Raw genomic sequence first — 8314 nt, forward strand, 5'->3', positions numbered from 1 at the left:
ACGCACTCTTTAAAAACGATGTTCACTACTTTCTCCGTCGCACCCGCCGTGGTGGCGTAGTGGCTGGGGGTCGCGCTACTAATCCGAGTGCGCGCGATCTAATGCCGGCCTCGGCGGCTGCATTTTGATAGGGGTGAAATGCAAAAACGCCCCCGGTATAGGTTAATGAAGCCCAGGTGGTCAAAATAAATGCGGAGTCCCTTACTACGGCCTCGCTCATTATGGAAACGTGTTTTTGGCATGCAAACCCACACACTTGAGTTTTGTTAACTTCCTCGGCTATCCTGCCCATATTTAACACGGAGGAAATGCCGTTTTCTAACACACAGCCAGGGCACTGGCCATTTACAGTCGATGCCGATAGGAATGCAGGATGCCTCACATCATCGGTTGTTGGTTACTGCTTGTAGGGATGTTTCATTGTCTTCTTCTCAAACTACCGCATACATATGTGTAGAAGGTGTTTCAGGTAACTTTAGACATGATTTAAAGATATGCCGATGCACTCAAAGACGACGCGACCAAATGCATGTTGCTCACTTCTGTATGTATTCTGCCACGGAATTTTTGTATTTCGCTTAATTAGAGAATTAGGCAAGATTAATTATCGAACTTCTGATGCCACGAAGCTAGGAAAAATTTCAATTAGATAGTTGCAGAGCGGTTTGCAAAACGTCCGAATAAACAGTTTCTGCCTGTCTGTCTGTTTAGAAATAATTGTTTTTCAGCTTACTGCGGATTCCCGCGAAATACAAAAAAAAAACAGCACGTAACATACCCGCTTACGAGTCGTGATTGTACTGCTCCCAACCAAGCCGTCCGTGCACAAACGAACATAGCATTTAGCCGGTGTGAACACCCGCCTGCTTACCGCTGTCATGAACCACCACGAGGGAACACATCACTGCCGTAACTAACACAGCCAACGCCTTCATGACTGCCCTGTCGCCTTTTAAGCGGCCGCACGCCCTGGTAGGTGGTATGTTCGTTTGTACGCGGACAGTTTGGGAGCGCTGCAATCACGGCGCGCAAGCGGATATGTCACGTGGTGTTCTTTTTTTTCGCGGGCATCCACAGTAAGAAGCAAAACACGGATACTTAATAGATAGAAAGTTAGAAATTGCCTGAACGGGCGTTTTGCAAAGTGTTCTACAACTTTCTAATTGGAATTTTTCGCGTAACTTTGTTACTTCACAAGTTGGTTAATTTTTCTTCACTAATTATCTAATTAAGAAAAATACAAAAATAGCGTCCCACACTGCATACAAAAGTGAGCAACATGCATTTGGTCGCGTCATCTTAGAGTGCATCGTCATAATTTTTAACTCTGAATAAAGCTTGCTGAAACACCTTGTATAAGAAAGAATGCGCTTGAAAGAGAGAAAGCTGTTTTCCAAAAAGTGCATCAACTTTTCAAATAAGACCTTGCGGCAACCATACATGCCTCTGTCCTGAAGTCATATATATACATAAGTGCGTGTGCCTGTGTGTATGCGCAGGGTCATTTAGGTCACTTAATATGTCCATTAGAAAATGTATAGCGACATGAAAAACTCCCGATACAGCTTTCTGTTGGTCAATACGTGCTTTATAAAAGTAGTTTTCCGAGCGTGAAAGAAGCCCGCCAATACGCGCATAGTGCCTCAAGCGGCCAGTCGCGTGGCTATATATATATATATATATATATATGTATATGCGGGGCGTATCATGTAACGTGAAGCCAAGACGTTTCTACTGGGTGGACAGGGGGCGCCCAACGAGTAACGTGAAAGGGTCACATCTCCTCCCCCGCTCAATGAAGTGGGGGAGCGGCCAGGTCGAGTAATTTGTACTATAGGTGTGTCTGCGTGGTGGGCAGGGGGCACTGTACCCCTGCTCACTCGGTAGATACGTCTATGGTTCAAGTAACGGGAAACAACACCCTGTATATACGCAATGTTGATTAAGTGATCAATAAAACAATATATATGTGCAAAATATGCACGCAAATGTGTGTTTTTAACATATATTTCGAAATTCAATATTGCTCACTAAGACTTATTGTTGTTCACCAATAATTATTTACAATAACATAAGCATTTTGTCAACGACTCTATTGTTGTGAACATTCAACAATGGCTCTATACTACTCTATATAAATCAACAATGTGTCAACAGAATCAGTCAACGACATTATTTTTGGGAACTACTCAACAAGGTCAATATTACTGAATACTATTCAGCTATATGACAACAGCATGTTGTCAACGATTATTTTGTTGTGAGCTACCCAACAAGTTTATTGTTGAATTATTGCTGTGCGCTTTGAATATTTGTTAAGGCATTGTTCAAAGGCTATTGAGTCAACAATTCATCAACAATACGCCAAGAAACTTTCAATGGTGATTTTTATAAGGGTCAGTAGCTTCGTATGCGCTGTATTTTCGACATTTCGTTAGCATTGAAGCAAGAGATGCATGAAGGCCAATGCGCTTGCTGCTGCCGCGATTCCTCACCCCAGAATTTCGACAGCGAGTTTCCGCGCTCATCGAGCGAGATGTGTTCAAGTTTGCCTGTGTGCGCGTCAATTTAGTTAAAACACGTTGGCTGGCTAGTTGGCTTGGATTCATGACAGATTAAAGATGTAGGAAGAAGCAGACACACGAAGAGAGCGCTGTTCCTCTGTGTGCGTTTCTTTCGACGCCTTCATTGAGTCACGCTTACACATTCTATCACTGTTAATTTACTTAGTACGCGAATGTTTACAAGTTTATGCGGTCGATAAAACTACTATCCTTACTTCGTGCTGCTATCTAATAATCTGCTATCGCAATTGGTGCTTCACCTTTCGGGCGGAACTGTGATTTTTTTTAATGTCCATCGTGTTTCCGTCCGGCACACTGCGTGTATCATCCTGCGAATTTCGGATCTTGAAGGTACGCGCTCCACATGGTGAAAAAGCGATCAACTGGAAGCGATGTCCTAAATTTCTGGGATTGGTATATGTAATATTATTTCCTAATAATATATCAGACACGCACAACGTCAGACTGTTCAGCTTTGCCCATTCGTTTTTCAGCATTCACAGCAGATTCTTTGCGAACGCACGGACACTCATCAAACCAGCTGATGACGACACCGAAAAAATTCAATTTTATGGTCATCCTGCGTATGCTATTGCTGTAAAACAATGCTGCTTGTTATTCAGAGCATTCGCGGTTATAAAGAAAAACTGTTAGCATAATGTCAAAATCAATTTCTAATTTATTTTCCTTACGAAAGGAACTTGAACTATACAAGTTTATCATCAGTTCATTTCCCTATACATGCATTATCTTCCAACCAATTCCTGCGTTTTCGATATCTTATTATAAGCCAAACATCTATTTTACGAGGCCCATACACATCCATAACCTCTGCAAGAAGGTTTTTTTTTCCTTAAGAGGAAGCTTTAGCTCGAGTGCTCCTATCTAAATACATGTAAAAGGAGAATTCGTTTTTCTCGGCAACCACAGCACCAAATTTGACGAGGTTTGTTGCATTTAAAAGAAAAACTTAAAATTTAGTGACTGTGGGTTTCGAATTTTTGAGTTAGGTCGTCAATCTTTTATTAAAAATTGGCGAAAATCAAACATTTTCAAAAAACGAAACTATCACGTTTTCAACTCTGTAACTCAACCACTAAGAATGATAATACAATTCTGTGAATTGCATCTAGAAGTACATCCATAGCGGACAAAATTGATATGTTACACATGAATATAAAAAAATTTAATCATAGGGAAATACAACTTTTGTAAAACCGTTGTAACCAACGTAGCAAATTCATCTAAGATGTAAGATGACATATTGAATTTGTCCGCTTTGAACGATCTAATGGATGCCGTTTACAGAACCGCGATATCAGTTCTTGATACAGAGCTATGAATTTGTAAACTTCATGCTTCTATTTTTTTCAAACGGTGAAATATTTGAAAATCGTTTTAAGAAAATTGAAGCCCTAAATCGAAATCTCGCTTCCTACAGTCACTAGAATTTAACTTTCTCTTTCATATGCAACAAATTTCATCAAGATCGGACCAGGGGTTATCTCATAAAAACGTTTTTGCGTTTTACATGTATTTGAATAGGCCGCGTCAGAGTTGGGCCCGAGCTAAAGCTTCCTCTTAAGCCTAGTGCGACTCTCAAACACTTCGAATGACAAGAATGAGCAATGCGCAAGAAGAGGACACTGAAAGAAATGCAAATAAGGTGATGACATCCGAGACTGCATTCCCTGTGCTCAGTTTTACAACGAATTACCATCTGGAGAAAGCTTGCCTCTTGGTCCTTGTGACACATTTAGCAAACATCTCAATATATTGTGAACCATCCATATATCACTTATCGGCAGCCTTCTCTGTAGGCCGAAATATTAGTTTTCAATATAATTCACCAATGTGGGTGACCGTACAGGTAATAAGGTCTCACAGGAATGCCTTTAATCACACATAGCAGCGTGAAAGTGCCCATATTCTATACACCAATGATTCCGGCTAACCTACCTTAGCACATACGATAGCAGTAAACCGCACTAGGGAGGCTGCGCAGAAGGTTGATGGCGGGGCCATGGCGGAAAGCTTGTTGACGCGGCTGCTCACTCAGGAGGCGCCGCCCACTGCCTCGCTTGCCTCCAACGGAGGCGACCCGAAAGGAAGTTGTCTGTGACTCGGGAATCGGCGTCGGCCACAAGTACGATATAAACTGACCCGGCGCGTCAGCGCCATAAAGAGATTAATCTGAGCCCATCGAGAGAGACGGCGGCACGGCGACGATTATGCGTTCAGCAAGAGCACTGCGCCGAAGACGTGGGGGCGGCGCATAAGACGACTGCGCGCCATCGCCGGCGGACTGCGAGTACTTATTCGACATGTCCCGCGTCATTGTTACGACCCAATCGGACCGAAGACACCGTGGGTCGTACGGGCGCCTGCTTGCAGCTTCACCCCGGCACCGACAATGTGATCGGAAGGTCCCGCAATACGACTGGCTGCCCCGCATAACGGCGACGCAGTGTGGGACGGGCACGTTGAGTGGCGAGCGAAAAACACGACCTCTATGTCCTCTCCTTGCGGCATTTTGCTGCTCCCTTTTAGGACCGCAATGGTCCAGGAAGGCAGAAATGCCTGTTCATGTACGAGTGTTTTAGCCTTTGTGACTTTTATAAAATGAGGACAACTACCCTTAAAAGCGCCCTTACTGATCTGGCACAACGACGTTGTTCAAAAAATATACACCTCTACCCATTGAAGCTCTACCGTTATAAGGGATATTTAAATCAACATAGTGCCACAATCTGTCGACCACCATGGTATTACTTTTGAAGAGAGAGAGTGCAAGCCAGGAGACCCTCATTTACCCATAAAACAGATGTTGTTAGTCGTCCAGAAAGCTATTAAGCAGTAACTTCTTCAATGACTTGCCTGAAGTTATCCATTTTGAAAGTTTTTTCTATGACTCAGTCCATGCAGAATTCTGACCTGTGTACCTCTAAATTGAATGAATACGTGAATGAATGAGAGGATCTTTGTTGGAGAGAAGGCTGGTAGTTGACCTGCTTGGGCCTTTCTTTTTTTTTTGTTCTCTATTTCTTCGTTCTTTGCGGGGAGGGGGCAGGCAAGGGCGATAAACAAATGGGATTGTATTCGCTTCTCTGACGTAAAACCGCCGAGTAAAGATGTTTGCTATGTAGGGGATCTACGTTCTTCTATTTAGCGTGGTGTGTTGTTCCTTGTATTTGCCGCTGACTGGCTTTAGAGCTGCCTGTGCAAACCAGAAATTTAAAGTTTGAAGCGATGCTGCCCTACTTGAAGCAAGTTACTTTGGTTGCTGCCATACCACTTTGAGGCTGTGGCTGCTTCTTTCATATCTTGTTGGCCTCCCATTCAGCGCCAACGCTTTCTGTAAAGTCTGTCATTGTTCGTATGATTCGTTCACAATTGCCTAGTTTCTTCTGCTTAACCCTGCTGGCAAAATGATACTGTTGTTCAGGCTTTCCCTGTGATTGACTTTGATAGAATTGAGTGTTAGCCTGGAGTCACTTGTTCCTCCCATGGTAGGAATGTGCTCCGGAGCAGCAGTACAGAAATGGCAGAGAATTTCGCTGCTGCCATGTCGACTGTTTTGCCGCCAAAGCAGCCTGTGAGTTGTGCAACATTGTTTACCCACCGGTTTATACTATGCTTGGTCTGTAATGACCTGCAGTTATTATATTAATGATTGTATGTAGTTGCAGTGTGCGTGCGAATAGATACACGAGGGCTTCTTCAGAGTCTGTGTACAGTTTAATTGCGCATCGAGTCCTCATACAACAGTACCGTGTAGATTTGTGTAACGCCTGCACCCGGGTAAGAGCGGTACCTTGAAGTTCACAGCTTAAAATTTGGAAAAAAACAACAGAATTTGCAACGGAGACGCAGTCGGTGCCCAGAACCAGAGCGCGACATCGGCGAATTTTCGCGCGCTGCGTACATCCGCGTGCCGCTATTACATGGCGAGATCTACGCGTGAATGTCTGATGTAATGGAATATCCGGGGATTTGGGGTGTGCAAAAATGAAGGCTGCGCATCGTTGTGACCAAGAGGTTCAGTGCCGTATAACGGCCGCACTTCGTCAAAATTTTGAAAGTGAGGCCCTTAAAGGAGACCATACAGTAGTTTGAGGGTCTCTTCTTTTTAGAGTGGAATGTATCTTAGAGTGGAATGGATGTGGCTGGAAATGGTTCTTCTTGCGCGATGGAGGCTATGAGGCGCGTACATGCGGACGAGACTGGTGTTACAGTGAAAGGCATTGTGAGTCCGGATCATACGATGGTAAGTGTGTAATAATACATTCGCCTTCGTATTAAGCAACCTGCTAGCGATGCGCAGTGTTGACAGGCTTGATGCCACAGCTGTTATTCCCAACGTACCGCACACATTACATGGCATTACATTATGTGGCGCGGCGCACATTAAAATTTGCGCAGCGCCATGCAATACCATTTCAAAATCAAAAGCGACACCTTTGCTGAATGATTGGCGAAGGCAACATGCAGTTTAAATTTCTTTGATTTGTTATCAAAGGAATGTGAAACTAGCAAGTCGATACTCAGTGCACGCGTTTCTGCGTCACTGCGAAGTTAATAAAAACGCTTCTGTCTCTACACAACTGTCACTGCATGTCTGCGTAATGTGCTAACTTCTAGCGTACAACTTCTTTTGGAGCCGCAGCCTGTGATTCTTGTTTTGACACGGAAGGCAAGCATCGCATCCACAAATTAGCCCAGTTGTAGTAGAGCAATAATGCAGAAAATATGCCTAGACCAAGTGAATAGTTCACACACTTCGCACATTATGTTGCTTTCACTGCATCAAATTATAGTTGTAACATATGCAAGTGGCGCACTAACCACGGTTTTTCGCGTAATTTGAACCAAGTATTTAAAAAAAATTGTTAGCCGCAGCTTACTGAAACCACCGATATATAGTATGCGGTCACATGGTGCTCCTTACAATTTTTTTTTATATTCCGCCTCATTATTTAATAACTAAGATCAATTATGCAAAAAAATTATTATTCATTTTATGGCCAAGTGCATTTCGTTAGGTAGGGGGGTGATTGAGAAACAAGCGATCCAATTCTTTGTGGCAACGTACCTGCTTCGTGGTGATTTCTTGAACGTTTAAAGAAAGCCTGCGAAATATACAATAAAACCACGTGACTTCACTCACGCGCTATTGTATTGCAACACTCTCAATTGTGCTTCGGGCGCTGGAACCACGCACGCAGGCCGTGGCGAAATGAGTGGCCGCATCTCAAGGCCCCATCGGCTTTACAATGTATCTTCATCTCTGACTGTGGCACACGGAAAGGAAGCGCCGTTGCCCCTGATAAGCGATTGCCTTGAAGCACGGTTGAGAGTGCTGCATTACGATAGTGCATGAGCGCAGCGGCGTGGTTTTGTTTCACATTTCGCGGGATTTCTTTAAACGCCGGAAAAACTCACCACGCAGCATGTACGCTGCGACAAGAAAATTGAATCGGTCGTTTCTGTACCTCCTCTAAAACGTAGCGAAACGCCCTCGGCCCTAAATTCTATATTAAGCATTATTGAATAGTTCACGTCAGCTAAAAAACTCAGTACGTTGAATACTAAATAAAAAAAATATTTTGAGGAACACCCCATCACGGCAACGCATTTGTCTTTGGTTTCACCCATCTGCGGTCAACTACTTTTCGAAATCTTGAAAACACCATGTACGAGGGCGACTCAGAAAGTCGTTGCCTCTATGTTCTTTAGCCAAATTATGACTG

Source organism: Dermacentor variabilis, chromosome 4 (genome assembly GCF_050947875.1).
Source record: "Dermacentor variabilis isolate Ectoservices chromosome 4, ASM5094787v1, whole genome shotgun sequence".
Taxonomy (NCBI): Eukaryota; Metazoa; Arthropoda; class Arachnida; order Ixodida; family Ixodidae; genus Dermacentor; species Dermacentor variabilis.